Genomic DNA, 22,390 nt, shown 5'->3' with positions numbered 1-22,390 from the left:
CCTCTGAACCTGTAAGCCAGCCTCAATTAAATGTTGTCCTTTATAAGAGTTGCCTTGGTCATGGTGCCTCTTCTCAGCAGTAAAACTCTGACTAATACACCAGGTCAAGTGCTGCAGCTGCCAGGTCTCTGAGGCCAGCAGGGTTCTAGAGTCAGTGGCTAAATGGTCATTGGAAGAGAAGACTGGAGTCTAGATTGGAATTGTAGAATCCAGATCCTGTTTTAAGCCAGGCAAGGAATCCTGTCCCATTATTCCAAGAGGGTTGGTTTCTTGCTCCCTCTGGTTGTAACAGGGGTTAAGGCCAAGGGCTCCACAGTCAGAACTATCTGGGTTCAAATCCCAATTGTACCATCAACTAGCTACATGCTTTATAGGTCTGTGATTTGGTTCACTCCTCTGTGAATGGAGATACTCTTTGTACTTGGCTCAGAGGGTCACTGGGAGGATTAAGTGGGTTAATCCACACAGTGCAGTGCCAAGAGCCTGGAACAATTGTTCTCAATGAAGACGAGACTCGTTATATAAATGAGGATAAGGGAAGGCAGAGCTGCCAGCCAAAAGACCAGCTTTACAAAGGCCATAGCATCTAAGATCAGTGGATGGAAACAGAAGGGAGGGAGCTCACACCCAGACCTCCCTTCAGCTGATTCTTGTCATGTCTGGCTTCCACAGCAACCCTTGTGTTTCATCTATCACAAAGAAGTCATCTACTGCCTCCCCATCTTTCCAGGGCCTGGGGATTAGATAGGAGAAACTAAGGAAACCCTAGGTCCTAAGCATTTCTCATTGAGCCCAGGCAGCTCTGGGCATAGCAGATTGCACAGTGGCCCAGATAACAGTAAAAAGCCCTATATTCAGGGCTGGAGATGACTTAGAGGTTAAGTCCCAACACCCATGTTGGACAATTCACAATGGCCTATAATCCCAACTCCAGGGGATCTAGCGCCCTCTTCTGGCCTCTTCAGGAACTTGCACTCTTGGGCACATACCCACACACAGGCACACACAAGAACAAACGGGAAATAATAAAAATAAATATTTTTGAAGTTCTATTATCATTGTCAGAAAGAAAAAAGTACCAATGAGTGCCGCCTCTCCTGACACCGAGCTGCTAATGTAGAGATCACAGAGGCAGGTATCCGTACACGGTTAGCAGCAAGCCGAGAAATCAAACCGAAATGAGCTGAAAAAGAGACACAGCGAGGGAATTTCCTTCCTAAATGAGCCTTTCAAACTGCTTCAGGGCGCCCCAGAGGGTCTTCAAAATGCCAGGCTCAGAGTTTGATAATGTTTTCCAGGCAGGTATGTCCCCACCAAGGGCACCCCAGGGCCTGTGAGGCTTCCTGGGGGGTCATGCTGTCACCATCAGAGAAGACTGCCACTCACAAAGCACGGACCAGCCGGGTGAATGGCTGGGGCCTTCCCTGGGACTTCTTGGTCTCAGTGCTGGGGTGTGGGTGATACTTTCTCTATTTTAAGTATTAAAATGTAGAAACCTAAAGAAGGAAAAATTTGTGTGCAGTTTTAATAACTGGAAATCTGGTTGTTTCTAAAAGGTCAGATGCTCTTGACTAAGGTGAGAAGCTAGGTACCTCATGGCTGAGCTTTGCAGCCAGGAGACAGCCTTAATGAAGCACCTACTGTGAGCCTGGTACACAGTAGGCAGCTCTCAAACCTTATCCTGTTCAGGCCCTATCAACATGCTGTCAAAGTGTTGAACTGCCTACCCCTGGAAGATAAGGATATAAGCTCACAGGGTTTGGGGCGCTTGTCCAAGGTGGACAACCATTAAACACCAGGGCTCAGGGTCCTAGTGGTCCTTCCAGCTCTGGAATCCACAGCTGTCACTGCACCTGGTCATGATGCCTAGTGTGCTAGAGCCCACCCATCGTGGGAATCACAGCACCCCCACTGTAACCCAAGCCTCTGCATTGACTTGCTGTGTGACCTCAGGCTCGTGGCTTCCCTCCCTGGGTCTGTTTCCTCATCCATTAAATGAGGGAGTAGGCAGAAAGACCCATACGTCCCCACCATCAGCACCACCAGCACCACTATGAGAAACAAAGATCAAACATCCAGGCAGGTGTGGAGGCACACACCTGTCATCCCAAGCATGCAAGAGTTGATGCAGGAGAATTGTGAGTTCAAAGCCAGCCTGGGCTACAAAGTAAGATCCTATTTCAAGGGGGAAACAAAAGGAGGGGGTGGGGAAAGAAGGGGAGGGAAGGAAAGGGAACAGAATGGAGGAAAGGGGAGGAAAGGAAATGAGAAGGGGAAAGGGGAGGGAAAGAAAAGATCAGGCTAAGGCTGGTTGTCTGTTGCCCTCATTCCTGGTGTTGACCTCACTCCTGGTGCTGGAGATGAAGTAGCAGGTCCCTGGTACTTTGTCTGTGTCCTTCTTGATGTCCCTTACTCTCCACTCCCACATGCCCACATGTCCCAGCCACTAGATGAATGGCTCTCAACCTGTGTGTTGGGACCCCTTTGGGGGTTGAATGACCCTTTCATGGGTATTTGCATTATGATTCATAACAGTAGCAAAATTAGTTATGAAATATCAATGAAAATAATTTTCTGGTTGGGGGTCACCTCGACATGAGGAACTGTATTAAAGGGTTGCAGGATTAGGATGGTTGGGAACCCCAGCTCTGGAGCCTCTATTGTTAGACAGCCAACCATCTTCCCTTCTCTCCAACACCCTTCTGTCTGCCTTCAAGTCCCCAAAGTCAGACTCTAGCTCAGTAGCTCCTTATATTCTGTCCTTCACTGTCTCCATGCAAGGGCTGGGCCTTGGCTCTGACCCCTCCCACAACTCTTTGGGGCTTGGGTGGGGCCTTCAGTTTCTTCTCCCTGGCCACTTTCCACATTCATAATCAAAGGGTTTCCTGGAGGGCGGCATCTTCTTCCTACCCTAGACCTTGAAAAGCTGGTTGGGATCAGCTGGCCTGGCACACAAGGTAGACACAGATTCAGATTAGATGGGTAGATGAAAGTCAGCTGTCTCCTCTCGGGATTAGGGAGTTGTTTCAGCTGCAGTGTCCAGTCATCAGACAAGCTCTGCCCATTGTCCCGATCCCAGCACTGCTACCTGCATAAGCAGTGCCCCTCAGGATCCCACAGCAAGGCACAGACCCCCTGCGCAGGGGACCTAGCACATTCAGAGGGTGCTGAGTCTCTGCATCCATCTAGAACTTGGATTCTCTGTCCAGAAGTGGGGCCGAGAGGCAGGGATGCATTGAAGTGGCTGTACCCAGGGCCTGAAGATGCACATCTGGGCTTCAGAGAAGAAACTGTATTAGTGGAAACTAAATTAACAATAGACACCAGTACAGCCCAAAGAAGTCAATACAGAGTGGATCACAGACCGAGGAGGGAGGGATGAAGAAGAGGGATTGCTGCAGGCAGGAGGTGCCTGGGTGAGAGTCAAGCTTCAAATCTGAGTCCCTTCTGCATCCACAAAAGGTCTGAGGGCTTCCACCAATGGTCCTGGGGTGCTTTTCTGCACAGTCTCAGACTATTTAATCTTGTTTTTAAACGATTGTATGGCCTGATTTCTTTTTACAAACAGCATGAGTTTCTACATTCAGAAAAACAATAGCCCTATTTCCATATGAAAGAAAAGGAAGAAGAGAAGAAGGAAGGGAAAGGAAAACTAAATCGGAAGAGGAAGACAAGTGTGCCCCTAGCCTGTGTGCATGGAAGCAGGGGGGTTGCTCCACTGGCGACAAGGAAGGAACACTAGTGTCCCCTCCCAGCCCTGATGAGATGTCTGTGGCTCAGGCTAGACCCCTGATTGTCATCTCAGGCTCTTAGCCTTGTATTCTGCCTCCAGCTCAACCTCCACTAGCATCTGACCACTGTCACACTTCCAGGTTCCAAGCCAACCCTCCTGTGGTTAGGGGTCAGATCTCTCGGCTGCCTTCCCATCCCATACTCATCCCTGTGTTGATAGAGAGGCAGGCAAGCACACAGCTGTCCCCTACCCCCGATGGGAACCCGCCACCCCTAACCCCGCATCCTCAGAGGAAGCCTCATGCAGAAACACTGCTCCTCCAGTGGCTAGTGTGGGGCCATCTGCAAACAGCTCTTTAAGACCCCCCAAATGGGAACCCACAGTGGAGGTTGTAGTTCTTGGTGTGACTCTTGGGGACATGTTGCCTTTGTGCAAAGCAAGCACCATTTTCCCATTGCTGATGCTGCTCCAAGCAACTCCCCAGCCTCAGGATCTCAGTGGCCTCCTTGTGAACCAGATCTCAAAGGGAAGCACTCAGCATGGAGCCTGGTGTAGGGAGGACCTCAAGGGAACCAGCTCACACTGCTACACACAGAATCCTGCTTCTGTGGCCAGTGAGCTAGTGACATGGCTGAGAGCACGGGCAAACAGGACACTCCCCCCCCCCCCCTGTGGCTCTTAGGTGACCATTAGGCAACTGGCAATGCCTGAGGGATTTTGACAGAGGGGAAATCGATGGAGTTCACAAGAAAGGGAAAGGGCCCTATTTGTCATGGGAGGATTTCTGCACAAGTGAAGTAGGGAGGGAGAGGGAGAGAAAAAGAGAGGTGCATCTGGTATATATACATGTGTGTGTTCAGAAGCTAGAAGAGGGTCTCTCTCTCTACCTTATTTTCTTGAGACAAAGTCTCTTGCTGACCCTGGAGTGAGGCTAGCAGGCAACAAGCCCTTATGCTCCTACGGTCTCTGCCTCCTACAGCACCAGGGCTAGAGCTGTGTGTGATGACAGCTGACTTTTTACATGGGTGTTGGGGATTTGAACACAGGACTTCACGCTTGCACTGCATGGACTCTTACCCATTGAGCCATCTTCCCAGTTCCTCTCCAGCCTTCTCAAAACCACAAGAAGAGGCACGGTGCTCACTCCCATCAAGGCTGCTCCAGATGCCAGGCCAAGAGCCACCGTTTGGGCATGCCATTATATCCATAAGGAACCAAGCAATGAAGCAGCAGGCACCCATCTGGGCTTGACTGTGAGGGACCACATGAAGCCTGGACCTCTGGAGAGGGACATGCCTGTGCCTGTCTTTTATACTAGGACACTTTCTGGCCTCCAGAATCCATGTGTCCATAACCACACCACATCTTCAGCACACAGTGGCCAGCCGCAGGCAGAGCAGGGATCTGATTCTCTATCCAGTCCACAGCTCTGTCAAAGCTGGTCCATGCCAGGGAGACAGATGAATGCAATGTGGGAGGCATTAGAACATGGTATGTGCACAAATAAACACAAGCCCCGCCAATCTGCCATGTCCCTCTTCCAGAGAAAAACCCTCAAGGTCCTGTCACCTGTATGATGGCATTCAGACTCCTGAGCACGGCATCTGTGTCCCCTCGTGAGGGGCCGGAGCTCCAGCTTTATGGCAGTCTACTTCCCCTCAGCTTTACGGCAGTCTATTTCCCCTCTCCCAGGACTCTGCTTGCTCTGGTCTGGTTTTGCTGAATGCTGCTCTGCTCGTGCCATATCCTCCCACATTGGACAGGCTCCTACATCTTTAATGCCCACTGCTCCATGCATTTCCTCAAGCTACCCTGGGAAATGCTGGTCACTGTGTTCTCAAAACACTGGGTACGAGTGTTTATTCCAGTGATTGCCATGCTGTTTCTTTCTTTCTTTCTTTCTTTATTTGTTGTTCACTAAACTGTGAACTGATTTCTTTCTTCTCTTTACAGTGCTGAAGACCAAACCCAGAGCATCGTACATGCTAGGCAAGAGCTCTAACCACTGGGCTACATCCCCAGCCCAGGCTTCGCACTCTCCAAGGCAAAAACTGTACTCAATCAGTGTCTGTCTAATAAAATGTAAGAGAAATATTTGTAAATTATTTATTGTTCTACAAATGGAAGAAATCTGGAAATAAATGTAGAAAAGCCGTTGTCCCTCAGTCAAGGCAAACTCCCTGCAGGAAGAAGACGGAGAGCCATGACAAAATGAGATACATGGATACGGGGGTGCATACCTGTGAGCCCAGAACTCAGGAGTCTTGGTCATCCTCAGCTACAGAGTGAGGCCAGCCTGGGCTACATGAGGCTCTGTCTCAAAAGGAGGAGGAGGAGGAGGAGTAAAAGAAGGGAAGAGGAGGAAGAGAGATGACTCAGCAGGGAAAGGCACTGGAAGCCTGCTGCCCTCCCTGAGTTTGAGCCCCAAGACCCACATGCTAGAAAGAGAACCAACTCCCACAAGCGTCGTCTGACCTCCACATATGTGCTGTATAAAACCCATTACAGCAAACAGATTGAAATGCAGTCTAAAATTCTAAACCTCATTTGTCAAAAGAAGAAATCGTTTTTCTATGTGGCCAGTACTGATGGACATTCACTTCAAAGCCAGGCGAAACTGTCCCTCCCTTCCCTCTCCACCATCCCTCTCTTCTACAAGAGCCTACAAGGTTTGCCCTGGCAAGACAGGGGACAGACCCCAGAGCCTGGAAGAGCTATCAGGCTGTCCTTGTGAAGGAGACTCCAAGGTCACCCAGAACACCAGCACACACAGGGGTGTGTGCACACATGCATGCATGTGCATGTATGCACTTCCATCCATACATGTACCCTTCCTCTTGTCATTGACCCTCAAGTAGGCAGGCTTTGGGCTTCTGGGGGTGATAGGCGTTTACACAAGTTAGTATTTCTCTCCAAGAACCGAGGGTCATCTGGGGATGGTTTTTTTTTCCTGAAGCTTGTCAAGATCTCCTTCCAAATGCAGAGCTGCACCTGCACATTAGACAGGGCATCCTTTCCTCTGCTCTCTGGAACCCCTGGAGAGGGACTGAAGGAATGGATCAAATTCTTAATTTGAGCAAACCTCTCCGGCTGTGAGCGGGGTGTGTGTGTGTTGGGGAGCGGGGGGTGTATGTGTATGAAGGGGCCATTGGGTATGTCGGAGGCATTTGGAAGAGAGCTGCTAGGAAGACATCTGACTGCAGTTCTGCAGGCTGGGCCTCCTTCTAAGGGCAATGGGCCCCAATCCAGTTCTGGTACTTAAAAGACCTGTCAGGCCCAGGGCTGTCCATCACCTGGCAGTGGTGTGAGATGACCCACGCCTATGGTGTATTATCAGATGTGCTAGCTCCATTCCATGCTTGGTGGCTAGAACAGCACCCAGACCCTACAAGCAGCTGGAAAGCCATCTGTCTTCCAGAGTGAGCACTGCCTCCCCGCCCCACCCCAGCTGCCATCTCTTTCCTAAGAGAAGGGTCCACGGAAACTCTGGAAGGAGACAAGCCCTGATCTTTCCTGGCTCTGTGTCTGTGGATTTGTCATCTAACATCTCTGAGCTCTCGATTCCTCCCTGGAAACAGTCGGTCAGTGAACAGTGATGTGCTGTGGTGAGATGACACGGGTCAGAGTCAGGAAGCAGTGGCTAGACACCAGCAGTGGTTAGGTGAGGTTCGCCCCTGAAGAGCCAGAGATATGCTGATGAATTCAGTCACTCTAACACCTCAATGTCCAGATAAAAGCCTGAAGCTCAGGGTGTTAGGGATGGGGGTTAGGGAAATGGCACTTGCCTGAAACCGCACAGCAACTGGAAAATCTGAGAGCTGAATCCATGTCCCTGTTTCTCTGAGCACCCACTCATCACACCCTTCCCTCAGAAGGTAGGGAAGGTTCCGGTAGCCAAGTGAATCAAACAAAAGAAGCAAGCCTGGAAGAATCAAAGTCCCAGATGTCTGGGACTTTTCTGTCAGCCAACCTGCAGATCCTGTCCAGCCTCCTAAGGCCTCCCCTGCCTCTGCCCCTACAGGAGTAAGTGGGGAGTAAGGGATAAGCAAGCAGAGGGCGCTCTTCCAGGCATCTCTGCTCCTGCAGAAGACAGCAGGAGGAGGTGGGTGGGGCTTGGGTGCTGAGCCACTGTCCCGGGAGGTTACCGCCATCCCAGGCTCCACCTAGAGGCCAGTGCTTCCCTCTCAGGCACGTCTATGGGCATCCATGGTTCTCATGCCTCAACCAAGCTGCAGGTAGAGACGCTCTACATACGGGCTTCGGCACAAGACTAACAGAAAGCACCTGGGCAGGCCTGAAAGATGCCAAGACTCCCCAAGATCTCTCCTCCATGGCCCCACCATGCCGAAGAGGGTTTCCTCCTGATCCTTCCCAAAGTTGGATTCTCAGCCCTATAAATCTCCCACCGACAGAAACAGGACCCAGGCATGCTCTCTGGGGAGCCATCTCACCTTCACTACTTGGTATTTATTCCTTTATTTAAAGACACCGTGGTGGGAGCTGGAGAGACGGGTCAGTGGTTAAGAGCACTGTCTGTTTTTCCAAAGGCACTGAGTTCAATTCCCAAGCACCAACATGGTGGCACACAAGCATCTGTAATTCCTGTTACAGGGGATCCAACACCCTCCTCTGACCTCTCCAGGCACTATGTGCCTGCCTGGTACCCACACGCATTCATGTAAAACAAACAAACAAAACAAGACAAAACAAAAACACACATAAAAGAAAAGAAAACATTTTAAGACACTGTGATGCAGTTAACATTGCCAACTTGACAGGATCTGGAATCATCTAGTAGACAAATCTCTGAGCATGAATGTGAGTTTCTAAATTACATTAATTAAGATGAGAAGACCCACCCTGAGGTGAGCATCACCGTTCCATGGGCTGGGGAGCTGGACTGAATAAGAACGTGAGCTTGTCAACGTACAGATCTCTCTGCTTCCCGACTAAGGATGCGATGAGACCAGCTCCTCCTCCAGCTCTCGTTGCCATGACTGTATCCTGAACCTGTAAGCCAAAATAGACACTTCTTCTCTTCAGTAGCTTCTTGTCTGGCATTTTATTCTAGCAAAGAGACAAGTAACTAACTCACACGCCCATCATTATTGATGCTCACAAACCCCACTGAGTGGGATCATACAGCTGTACTGTATGACCTCAGTCAACAGCTGATTGGTCAAGGAGAGAACACCTGACCCTCAGAGAGCCCACTCATTGGCCAATCAGACGTCCTGCGTCTGCCTTAGTCAGCCCCAGAACAGGGCAGGAAATAACATCACCTGTGCTCAACAGCTAAGCTACAGTGTCCAACACAGATACTGGGGGAACTGTCCAGGAACTACAAACTCCATAGTCAACGCGGGGAGAGGGAAGGTGCCCAGAAGGCCACTGATGAAGAACATATCCTACTGGTAGCTTGCATACTTGTCCCAGTTCCCCCTTCCCCCGTCCACCATGCTCGATGAGGAGACCAGAGTAGAAATGAGGCTAGGCTTAGAGACAGAGAAGAGCAGCATATGACCTGGTGACTGACCACCCTTTATCATCCTTCCCCTGCTGTCTTCCTTCTACATGGGTCTGGCAGACACAAGAGAAGGATGAACCCAGCTGCCAATAGCCAGCAGGACTCACTGGCAAGCTGGAGACACAGAGGACGGCTCTTCAGGCCCAGAGCAGGTGCCCACACTCTACAATCACACCCTCCCCCGGGAGGCGGGGGGCGGGAACAGGATGCTCAGTCTAGCTGTAAAGGATCACCTGCCTGTGCTAAATGAGAGGCAGAGCTTGATGCCGCAGCCAATGCTGAGGGGGGAAGCAGTTGTCTTGTGGGGATGGGTCTTGACCTCAAACCTTCCAGTTTTTAGCTATTTGGGTAGGGAGCTGTCCATCTCGGGAGGTATGCAAGGCCTCTGGGAAGTTGGTTGGGCCAGGTGAGCTCTGGCGACTCCACACAAAGCTCTAATCTATGAGTTCCAGAGAAGCATTTCCCCATGATTTCAGAGACACACCCCAGTTTACTGTAACAGTTCACCACCACTCACAATGGGTTGGAAGTTGGCACACCCGTCTCTGAAGGAGAGTTTAACAGGATCTATCCAGATTTTTCCAGGAATGTTAAACCTTATCACATCGTGACATGTCATCCTTGGCAGTGTTCACCCAGCCCCCCTCCCACCACCACCACCACAATTAAAAAAAAAAAAAGTGTCATAATGTGTCAAGCAAAACTACAATTTTATGTCAGGCCACCTTTATGACAACCCTTGTCCTTACATCACCTATGGTGGACCAGAAGGAGACACAATCTGACCGTAGGTTATCCCTAGGGAAGAGTCTGTAAAGTGCCAGCAAGCTCCTGGAGGTGCTCTGTTATTTATACCTGGGGAAACGTATAATTGAACTGTCCAATAACACAGAAATGATTAAATAAATTAGTTCGCAGCCGGCAGACAGAAAGCCAGGCTTCTATTAATCTAGTCTAAAAAAAAAAAAAAAAATCCTGAGGATTTTCCCACAATTATCCTTCTGAAAAGAGAAAAAGCTCTTTAAATTCAAGTTGTTAGAAAGACTTTCCTATTAAGCACACTCTCTCTTAGTTACTTTATTTTAAACAACAAAGTGTCGTCTGGGGAAATCGCATTAGCCCTCTCTGACCTCAATCATTGCTCGTTTGGGATGTTTATAGAGGTCATCTGCCGGAATTGGCAAAAAAGGAGGCCAAGAAATTTACAGGGATCTGGTAATTGTTCTCCGGGTTGCGACCTAACAATTGCCTAGTGCTGGCTGTCACTGTAAACAAGGTTTAAAAGATCACTTTTAAAAGCAAGCTGCACTCTGAAGCCTGAGATACACACTTCCAGGACAAAAAAAAAAAAAGGCCCGCCTGATGTTATGCAAATAGATACTTGTGCCTCGGAATGCAATTTCCAGAAACAACAAGGTACACAGATTTGAAAAGGGTCTCACCTCAGTCTCCAGCAAGTTACACCACAAACGAGCCACACCACACACAAATGCAAACGGAGCCAATTGCCTCCATGCTGAGGTGGCACCCTCCCAGGATCCCAGAGAGGGGAGGGAAACCCGCCAAGAGCTGAGGCCAGCCTGGGCTATTAGGTGACTTCAAGATCAGCCTTCCTCTCTATCTCCTTTTCTTTTCTTCCCTCCCTGCTTTTCCCCCTTGTCTCTACTTTCCAAGACATCACAGCGCGCACAGTCTGACATTGTTCGGTAATCTCGCCTCTCTTGTTACTGTGACAGACACATCTTCCTGTTTCTACATCTATATCTGTTGCTATGTCTCTCACCTCTACCATACATTGCAGTTCCCGGAAGACTTATAGGATAAAAAAGATAAAATGATCTTTTCACAGCCTCTGGGGATATCACTGAGAAAAGAAGCCCTTTCGCAGAAGACTTTTAAAATGATGATTTTGGGGCCAGCAAGATGGTTCAGCCAGTACAGTTTTTTATGGCCAAGATGGATTAACTTGAGTTTGACTTCTGAAGCCCATGGCAGAAGGGAGAATATGGCAAGTTCTCCTCCAACTGCCAAGCCCCCCACTCCTCCTCCCCCTCTCCCCCTCCCCCCCCCCACACACATTAAAAAATATTATTTTCTCTAGCTAAAGCATGAATACACATTAAAAGCAATCTTTGCACAATCTACCACCATCACCACCTCATAATCTCACCACCCTGACATGATCATTATTAGCATTTAGCACAATTATTTCAGGAGTGTGTGTGTGTGTGTGTGTGTGTGTTTGCGTGTGCATGTGTGTCTTTAAAAGTTGCAACCACACTGTATCACTTTCACTTACACTTGAGTAATTTTGTTATTTTGTTAAGTTTTGATACAGGATCTCACTAAAGGGGTACACCACCGTGCCCAGCCTGACTTTTGACTTTTTTATATTGCCCTCTAGGATTAAGAAGTTTTCTGTTAATTGTGTCTTTGTATAAGCTTTCTAACCACTTGCCATTTAAAGCCCTTCCTGCATCCTAACCACCCTCTCAACTACCACCCTGACATCTGCTCCTGTCTGGAGATCTATCACTAAGGCCCTGCTGGCCACATAGTGCGTCAGCAGAAACAAGCCACACTCCTGGAGTGTGGTGGCATCTGATACCCTCCAGCAATATGGGAGCCAAATGAACACTCAAGACACAATCTACAGCCAACTGAAAATCCTTATTCCAGCCATCTGAGACCACACTCAGGTATTTAGGACCCAAGTCTAAAGGGTGTAGAGAAAAGGCTTTTAAAGATCAAAAAACGCATCCTGGTATCTCGCTCAAAAGCCACACAGAGAGGTTTTGTGCAAGCAAGCAGTTTAACAGAAGCTGAGCTAAGTTAGCTGAGTCATCTTGACCTCAGGTTCCTAGAATACAGTCAAGTAATTTTCCATGGACCTTCCCATCAAGGAGATAAAATGCTAGTTAAATTTAAAATGGACTCAGCAAGAATACAAGATAAAGGAACCTCTACACTGTCTTTTCCTGTCTCAATGGTGCCCCTGCAGTTGCTGGTGGAGAACTGTCTGTCATCATCTCTCCATCAATGGAACCAACAGCATGGGCCCTCCACACATCTTCTGCTCTATCACCCTTAATAAGCTGGGCACAGTCCCAGCCCTTTGTGCTGCACTGTCCAACAACAGTGTACAATCTGGAGCCTCTTGAACCTTGGCGTGAGTTCTCCAAACACCCCCTCCTTGCTGCTTCTTGCATACCTTCCCATCTCCACTCTCCTACAATTCACTCCCACAATTAATGAGGACCCCAAATCACCCTCTCCTGAGACCAAGTAGGAGCAAACTCCACATTGCTCTCTTCTGGCTCCTTTTCCACTCTGGCCTCCTCTCCTGGTCCCCTACAACTATCTCTCCATACCCTGTATAGGCCCAGCACTTGCCTGGATATATCCTATCCCAGGTAAACTCTAGATAGAACAAGCCCCCAAGACACAACACCATTCCTTTCTCCATCACTCGTGTGTGTGTGTGTGTGTGTGTGTGTGTGTGTGGTGTGTATCTGTATGTGTATGATGTGTGTGTATGTGTATATGTATGTGTTTATGTTTGTGTATGTATGTGTATGAGTGTGTGTTTGTATGCATGAGTGGTATATGTGCTCTGTGTGTGTGTGTGTTATATGTATATGGGGACAAGAGTTGATGTGAATGTCTTCCTCTGTCTCCCTCCACCTTATTTTTTAGACAGAGTCTCTTGATAACCTGGTAACAGATTTGGCTAGCTGACTGGCCATCACTCTAGGGATCCACCTATCTCTACCCCCAGCCTGGGATTACAGGCACACACTATTATACCTGGGATTACAGGCACACGCTATTACACCTGGGATTACAGGCACACACTATTACACCTGGGATTACAGGCACACGCTATTACACCTGGGATTACAGGCACACACTATTACACCTGGGATTCCAGGCATACATTATTACACCTGGGATTACAGGCACACGCTATTACACCTGGGATTACAGGCACAAACCACTACACCTGGGATTACAGGCACACACTATTACACCTGGGATTACAGGCACACGCTATTACACCTGGGATTACAGGCACACGCTATTACACCTGGGATTACAGGCACACACTATTACACCTGGGATTACAGGCACACACTATTACACCTGGGATTACAGGCACATGCTATTACACCTGGGATTACAGGCACATGCTATTACACCTGGGATTACAGGCACATGCTATTACACCTGGGATTGCAGGCACACGCTATTATACCTGGCTTTTTCCATGGGCACTGGGGCTGTGAACTCAGTTCCTTATTCTTGCATGGCAGGGACATACCATCTGCATGTCTCCTCAGCCCCACTCCACAGTCTTAAAAGGCCGTCACTTTCCCCAACCCCGACTAGACACAAGTTCCATCCTTGCTCTGCCTCTGCCTTCACAGGGACATTAGCAAAGGTCAGAAAATGATGCTGTGACGCTCCTTGCTAAAAGCAGAGTCACCCCCAAGGACAGGCTGGGTAGAAACCAGCCCTTCCTCCCCGCCAATCTGATCTCCCTCTCTGCCCGCTTTTGATCTTGTTTTCCAGCCGCAGCAGTGCCTTCCCACGTGGACTTGGCTTGATTATAACTGACTCGAAACCTATCCAGTGATTAAAGTGGCCGCCAGGCTCTGTTCTCCAGAGAGGCGAGCTGCGGGCTGAATAATTCAAGGCACCCCTTCCTGAAGGCTGGAGAATCTGCAAGAAGAGCTGAGAGCAGAAAAGTGGGCTGTTTTGTGGGTTTGTTTTTGTTTTCCTAAAGAAAAGGGCAATTTTCCCCCATGCTGGCTATGCCATACATACACATTGATATTAGTTAGTTTTGATTGACATGAACAGTCTGACAGAAAACAAATGCAGAGGCTGGTGATATCCCGGTCTGTGTAAAACACTGGGCACTCCTGGGGCTGCTAAGATGCCTCATAGCCAACAGGACCCAAAGAGGAAGGAGACATGGGCCTGCTGAGCATCTCAGCTCTGAACCCCTGCAGGAAAGACAGGAGAGACAGTGAAAGTATTGGGCCAGCTGTCTCTATCAGGGGCCGAGGAAACTATTCACTAAGGCGATTCACTAAGGAGAGCGGCTGCAGTGACCAGGGGGCCACCTTCATTTAGTGAGCAGAGAATTCTCCACGAAGGATGCAGTTGTTGCAAAAGCAAGGATCTGAGAGCCTCCCCTCGCTCCCCTGAGCAGCCTTTAGAGCCAAAAAAAAAAAAAAAAAAAAGACTGGGGAGAGGACGACCCCCAAAAGCAGCTCTTACAATCAAAAGCTGATGATGGGTGGCTGCTTTTCTATCCGTAGGTTGACACGGTCTAGAATAGTCAGGTTCTAGAACTTTCTCCATCAGGTGGACAACACTAGCCCAAGCAGAGGAAACTGAAGCCCAAGGAGCCAGAAGAGTCAGAGCAGAGTCCCTCCCACCAGTGCCCAGGATCTGCACACGCTCCAGAAAGAAGCAGAGACCAGGACTGAGAACAGGACCAGGTCTCACTGGGTAGGGGTGGGCTGGTGGCAATGCCCTGTACTTCCAACATGTGTCCTCCATTGGCATCAGCTGCCACCTCCCCAGGCTACCTGGTCAGCATCCTCAGAGCAAAGCCAGCTGCCTATGTTGTAATGAGCATCAGATGTTACAGTCAAGGACTTGGAGCCCAGCAGATCCCAAATTGAAGCATTCCTTAGAGTCAGTTAGCATCATCACCCCCACCTGAAGACTCCAGCATCCATCCACAGAAGCCCTGTTCAGGATAAGCCCCATCCGAGGACACGGTGCTCCCATGCTCCCACAGTAGACATGGGTCCGGGGAAGCGGGTAAGCAGTTAGAAGACAGGTCTCCTATTGATCTGCAAGGGCATCAGCCCCATGGTTCAGGTGCAAGACAAATCCCTGAGGAGTGGACATGGCCTCTGCTTCTGAGCCTCAACTCTAGGGTCTCCTCAGGCAGGAGAAGGAGCCTCTGAAGATTTAGACAGAGACCAGATAGAGGTTTAAGCGTACTGGCAGATGCACACCTGTGACGTCAGCTGCTTGGGAGTCTGAGACTTGAGGAGTGATACTCAGGGCCCACCTCAATGGACCCCTGCTTCTGAATTTAAAGGTTAAAGGGGCTGGGGATGCAGCTCAGTGGTAGAGGGCTCACCTAGCATATATGAGGCCCTGGGTTCACACACACACACACACACACACACACACACACAGGCCAGGGGGGGGGGGGAGAGATGACAGAAAGACATGGAGAGAAGAAGACAAAGACAGAAAGACAGAGAGGGAGGGAAGGAGAGAGGGAACGAGGGAGGGAGGATGGGATTGGCTACCACAAAAGAATCCTGGCTCTGAGAAAAAAGCAGGCAGCAGAAAGAACCAAAGCCAACAGGAGAGATGGGAGCCCAGCCTTTTCATGGTCCCCTATGGTTCCTTGAATCATCTCTATCTTGTTCAGAGGTGTTTCCATCCTGGCCCAGCAGTATTGGCTTTCTATGTCCCTTTTATGCTGCGGCATGGGCATGGGGAACTCAGTCATACCCTACTCCAGAGCACAGTGCAGCCTTCAGCTAGGGACCAAAGCTTCCATCTCCAAACATGCAGGGCCACTATGTCACCCGAATGCCTGCTGGGACTAACAGCAGAGTCCTACATTCCTCACCCCACTTGTCTTCCTCAGCCGTCCCTCCCCTCCCACTACAAATGGCATTAGGTCACACCACAGGATGTGGACACCTCAATACAGCATGCTGTGGTACATGGACCTTCAGCCCGCAGTGCCTTATTCCTGGACCATGATGAGAACCGAGTCATCAGCCTGAGCTGGGACCTACATTCTGTCAACCTGCGATTCGGGGAGCCCGTGCCCCTGTGAAACTCTGCTGTTGTGTGACTCCCTAGGGAGATGAAAAGCTAGCTTTTCACCCCAGATGGGATAACAATTAGAGACTAAAGATCTGAATCCTCCTGAGTCTAGCAGAGAGGAGCAGTGAGTCACTTAGTGCTTGTTTACTGGAGTTACTTACAGGAGTGTGGGCAACCACAGAACAGCTGCATCAGTAACTCAGCATCAGTGTGGACCAGAAGGCTGCATTGAGAGTCACTGCTTCAGTTCGCCTTTCACACTCTGTGCGCTCTGATGGCTGTGTCAAATACAGAGGCTGAGAGCCACACCCAGGGTAATTATGAAAACAGCCCAATACAAAACCCTAAGCTTACTTAAAACAATTTTAATGGCATTTCAAAAAAAATTTCTATTACACAGTTTTTAAGTATGAACTTGGTAGATCAAGTTACAAAGTCAAAAGTTTGGCCACGCCTGTTAGCACTTCCTGAGGCCCCATGCAGCTGTTACAGAGTTGCAAACAACTGGGAGTAAGCTTCGGGAAGTTGTGAGTGGCTGGAGTCTCTCCAATAAGACCAGGTGACTGTCCCTGCAGAAGGCTGGAGGGACTCATCCTATCAGGACCTTGTGAGCTCCAAAAATCCCAGACATCCTGATTTCAAGATGGCCATATCCCTCCTTGAAGACAGTCCCATGGCAGCTGGCCATAATCCATGGATAAAGCCTCCCCCAGCCCTGTGCAGAGCTGTACAGAGGATGTGTGGTCACTCAAGCACCAAGCACAGATGCCGGGAATGCTGGTTACAGGATTCCTGACCCATGCCTGGAGAGCCACAACATACAAATGTCAAATCCCAATCTAAAAGAAGAAGCCTAAGGCCTTCCACATCCCATCTCCTTCTTGGATTCCCCATGCAACCTCAGACTCAGCTGAGCCCTAACTGTGACTTCACAGCTACCTGACCATGCCTTTAACCAACTCTGCGTCCCCACCATCTGCACTTTCTGGCTCCCAGACAAACATGGGAGTCCTGATTTCTCTCTCCAGGTCCCAGGACAAGACCCGGCCCACAAATGAAATCCATAGACATTCATTTAATTGAATCGCATTGAATTATTCAAAGCTTATTGAATTCTGTCACCCCGAGTATTCCTCAGCCCTCCCAGCTTTTAGAAGCTGCACTTCCACCTTCATCAATAACAATAACACCAGTTAAGCCTATCGACTGCTTCCCTCGGGCCCCACCCCTTATAGGTTCAATGCCAGGGAGGCTCATGAGTCACTGAGCTTTGATGGCCTCAGCCCCACTGATGCCTGGGAGACTCAGAGGTTTGTGCTTCCTACCCAAGGTCACACAGCTGGGGGTTGGGTGGCAGAGTTGAAGCCATGTTCCGGTAAGATCTGTTCGTTTTCTTCTTTAAAACTTTTTAGTTTAGAACAGGTTTTCTTCATAATTATTTTATTATGGGAGTGGTGATGGACAGCCCACAGCCCTCCCGTGGAAGCCAGAGAGGATAACTTCATGGAGTTTGTTCTCTTTCTTCCATGGGTTCTGGGAACCAAACCCAGGTCGCCAGGCTTTTATAGCAAGGACGGTTTACTCACTGAACCACTTTGCCAACCTTTGCTTTTTAGAATAACTTCAGATTATAGAGAAGGTGCAAATGCAATACAGTGCTCCCTGAGACCCTTCCCCTGAGTGCTCCCTGAGACCCTGCTTCCCCTGAGTGCTCCCTGAGACCCTGCTTCCCCTGGGTGCTCCCTGATTCCCTGCTTCCCCTGGGTGCTCCCTGAGACCCTGCTTCCCCTGAGTGCTCCCTGAGACCCTGCTTCCCCTGGGTGCTCCCTGATTCCCTGCTTCCCCTGAGTGCTCCCTGAGACCCTGCTTCCCCTGAGTGCTCTCTGAGACCCTGCTTCCCCTGAGTGCTCCCTGAGACCCTGCTTCCCCTGGGTGCTCCCTGATTCCCTGCTTCCCCTGAGTGCTCCCTGAGACCCTGCTTCCCCTGGGTGCTCCCTGAGACCCTGCTTCCCCTGGGTGCTCCCTGAGACCCTGCTTCCCTTGGGTGCTCCCTGAGACCCTGCTTCCCCTGGGTGCTCCTGAGACCCTGCTTCCTCTGGGTGCTCCCTGAGACTCTGCTTCCCCTGAGTGCTCCCTGAGACCCTGCTTCCCCTGGGTGCTCCCTGATTCCCTGCTTCCCCTGGGTGCTCCCTGAGACCCTGCTTCCCCTGAGTGCTCCCTGAGACCCTGCTTCCCCTGGGTGCTCCCTGATTCCCTGCTTCCCCTGGGTGCTCCCTGACACCCTGCTCCCCCTGGGTGCTCCCTGAGACCCTGCTCCCCCTGGGTGCTCCCTGAGACCCTGCTTCCCCAGAGACGAGGCCCTCCCATGCACATAAAGCCATCAAGTTTTAAAAGTAAGGTGGAAGCCAGGCAGTGGTGGCACACGCCTTTAATCCCAGCACTCGGGAAGTAGAGGCGGGCAGATTTCTGAGTTCGAGGCTAGCCTGGTCTACAGAGTAAGTTCCAGGACAGCCAGGGCTATACAGAGAAACCCTGTCTCAAAACAAACAAACAAACAAACAAAAACAAAAACCAAAAATTAAAAAAAAGTAAGCTGGATTGGGCTGGCTCCACAGATAAAAGCATTCACAACCAAGCTACATGACCTGAGTTTGATGGCCAGGACCCACATGATGGAAAGAAAGAACCAATTCCCTCAAGTTGTCACCTGACCTCCACATACACACTGTGGTATGTACATACCCAAACACACACAAATGAATGTTTTTTTTTAATGTGCCTGAGTGTGTGCTTGTGTGTATGTGTGTGTGTGTCTGAGTGTGTGCTTGCACGTATGCATGTGCACCGTGGGCATGCCTAGTACCCAGCAGAAGTCGGAAGAGGCTGTAACTGGAGCTGCAGACTCTTGTGCAGAGCCATGAACCCAGGTATTCAATGAGAGCAACACGTGCTCTTAAGCACTGAGCCATCTCTGTAGCCACAAATAAAATGGAAGGAATGAGCCAGTTATAGTGACTGCTATCCCAGAATATGAGAGGCTGAGAAAGGAGAATCTCAAGTCTGAGGCTAGCCTTGGCTACATAGTGAGTGCTGGGCCAGCTTGCATTGTACAGGAAGACATGATGATGACGACGACGACGACGACGACGACGACGATGGTGATGATGGCGGCTGGAGATGTAGCTCAGCTTGTAGAATGTTTGCCTATCATGCATGAAGCCCTGGGTTAGAGCCCAGCGACAAATAAAATTGGGTGTGCAGACACATGCTCTAACTCCAGAATCAGGAGTCAGGGTCATCCTCAGCCGCATAGCAAGTTTGCCTGTGCCCTTAACAGATAGAAGAACCACAAAGGAAGCCAAGACATCTTTCTTCTGGAAAAATGCACTTTACAAAATCCTTTCCCAAGCTGCCAAGCCCAGAGGGAACTGACCTCCAGCAGCAGGGCACAGCCTGTGCCCGTGGGAGAGGGAAGCGGCAGGCATTAGCTAACACTCTCCATCTCCGTGGGTCCTTACCCAAGGCTGGGCTGAGACAGAGAGGAGAGCTACCCCAGGGACGTGTGCTAAAATTAAACCACTGTGAGAGCCAGGACAATGAAAGTGGCCTCCCTCCCGAGAAATTTAGGACTCGATACGCTGGCTGCCTTAGCCCAGAAATCTGGGAAGCCTTTAGGGAGAGGAGCTGCAGGTTGTACAATCACACACTTGAGCTGCTCAGCCACCTTGAGCCTAGAGCCAGGTTACAGTCGTTGCACCAGCTCTCTAGTTATGGTCTAAAGTTCAGCAGGTCCAGCAAGGCTGAGAATGGGATCCTATGAGATGTCCATTTACCCCACAGTGGGCCCGGGAAGGGGAGGGCACAGCCAGTATCGCCTAGGGAAGAAAGCCAGAGCCATTTAGAACAGCTAATTGATGGGGTCAAGGGGAGGAGGCTTGGCCTCTGAAGGGCATGCGTGTCTCGCCACCCAGATGGCAGCCGACTCATCGCTCAGCCTAAGTCACCCAGATTTATTTATATTTTACACGAAAGAGGGAAATGACTTAGCCGTAGGGATCAATTCTTCAATCCAATGTTTCTAACATGGTCATAAATCTATTTCACCGTCTCCCTTTTTCTTTTTTTCTTCCTCCCGAGTTTAAAGAAATCAGTTACCTCTGAGGAGGTAAGTCTTAGAGAGGACAGTCCCAGGGAGTCAGGATCCTGCTTTGTGGGCCAGGCCTGGAGTTCCAGCCAGGACACCTAGGATTCAGAGGGGGGTCTCCGTCTGCTTTCCATAGACCAAGTTGAAATTTCCCAACTTCTGGGAAAGGTGGTTGTTACTGTCTCAGCCCCAATGATAGAGAAATGAGATCAAGGGCACACAGGCTCCAGTTCAGCTCAGTTCACCAAAGGAGTGCTTTAATACATTTCATGGTACGGCTCAAGCCTCTATACCAAGTCACCTTGGCTGTGACATACACAGATATAATAGTGAGGGGTTCCCAGGGTAGGCATTCCCCAGAGTCCTCCTCCCCGCTATAGTCAGGAATACTGGAGACAGCTCTAGTTAAAGTGACCTCTGCCCAGAATGACCTCTGTCCAGCAGCAGGCCAGGTATGGCAACTGGCAGCCTCCCCACAGGAGACAGGCTGGGCTGGTGCATGGCGTGGGAAACTGTAGATGTTAAGGTGAGAAACTCTAGGGTGGTGGGTGGTTAACCCTGGGGCTAGAAGGACAGGGGTAAGTCATGTTGTGGGCAGGAAGGCCAAAGGGCATTGTCTTTCTGTGAGGAGAGTCTAGGTAAAGGAGACAGCCCAACATAAGCCAAAGAGGTAAACATAGGTTTGCTGGGGACACAGGAGGAAAGATAGTCCTTTAAGGCCCAGACCAAGTATCTCTTCTTCCAGGAAGATCTTTCTGACCTTTGACCTTTGGTTGTGACCTGCACCTGGTCATACTTCTAGAAGGTTCTTTGATGGTAGCATTTATGACTATCATCCGTCATTGGCTATGATCCCATAAACCTGTCCCCCTGTCCCTCTGCAGGTTTCCCCCGACTCTGTCACCCATCACCCATCACCCATCACCCATCACCCATCATCCATCTGTCTCCCTTCTCCACCAGGCTATCCAACCAAAGTGCTCCCTTTCTGGGGATGCTGACCTAGACCATCTGTCATCCTTTCTAATTCTGGTCATCTTCCTGCCCTTGTCTTTTTAGAGTAGGGGATGGGGGTGTGTCTCATGCCCCAACCCACATCACACTGATACTCAAAACCAAGTGTTTATCCAGCACACACATGCACAGAGCGCCTCGGTGTGCTATACAGTGCCACTCAGCAAGGGATTAGGGATGAAGAGATGGCTTAGTCCACAAAGTGCTTGCCGTGAACGCTCAGGGGACCTGAGTCTGGATCCTCTGCAGCCACTCAAAAGCCAGGCACTGGAGTGAGTCTGCAAACCTAGCACTGGAAGGAGGCCTTGGAGACAAGCGGCTCCCACTGCTTACTGAGCAGCCAACCAAGCTTAGCCCAATCAGTGAGACACCCTATCTCAAAACCCAAAGTGGAGACTGAGAAAGATACGGGACATCAACCTCTGACCTCACACATACATGGGTGCACAAAGGCACAAAAAACTAACACGCAGACGGGACTTCAAAGACTGCATGGAGTGAAAGAACCCTAAGAGGAACTTTCCTTCACATGAAGCTCTAGAGAGTCAAGATGGGTGAGCCATGGTGACAGGAGTCGGAGCATGGCTGAATCCGGGTGCGTGGTGATGCATGGGGCAAGCAGGACGCGTCTTCCTAGCTGAGTGTATTGTGCTGTGGAGTTCCGCACCAGAGCCTCCAGCCTCAGTGGCTATTCCTATATGGCTGGCCTAAACCAAAATGTGGCTTTAAGTATAAAATATAAGCCTGTTGCAAAGACTCTTGATAACCAAAGAATATTAATTCATTCATAAATGCCATATTGACTGCATATTTAATAATAGTAATAATAATAGTTCGGATATACATGAGAGGATAAGCAGATGCGCTACTGCAAATTGTGGGTGTGGCTCAGTTTGTAGACCACGGGAAGCCCTGGGTTCAACGCCAGCACCACATAAACCAGGCTCCGTGGTACACAGCTACAATTCCAGCACTTGGGAGGTGGAGGCAGGAAGATCAGAAGTTCAATATCATCCTTGGCCACACAGCAAATTCAAGGTCAGCCTGTGTTACATGAGATCTTAGCACTTGCAGACAGACGTGCACATGCCCGTGCACA

The 22,390-nt window shown here is 49.8% G+C and overlaps 2 long non-coding RNA genes across 2 annotated transcripts in view; both read right to left on the bottom strand.

The window, feature by feature from the left end:
* The window catches only part of Gm32611, a 144,273-nt gene that overhangs the window by 62,071 nt on the left and 59,812 nt on the right, over positions 1–22,390 (bottom strand). The window lies entirely within an intron of this gene.
* On the bottom strand, positions 8,453–9,901 carry Gm40244. Its single transcript, XR_868132.1, has 2 exons — positions 9,778–9,901; positions 8,453–8,743 (listed from the first exon to the last, which is right to left on the bottom strand). It is a non-coding gene; the product is annotated as a predicted gene, 40244 (long non-coding RNA).

This window comes from Mus musculus, chromosome 4 (genome assembly GCF_000001635.26).
Source record: "Mus musculus strain C57BL/6J chromosome 4, GRCm38.p6 C57BL/6J".
NCBI lineage: Eukaryota > Metazoa > Chordata > Mammalia > Rodentia > Muridae > Mus > Mus musculus.
This window is presented reverse-complemented; position numbering and strand designations above follow the sequence as displayed.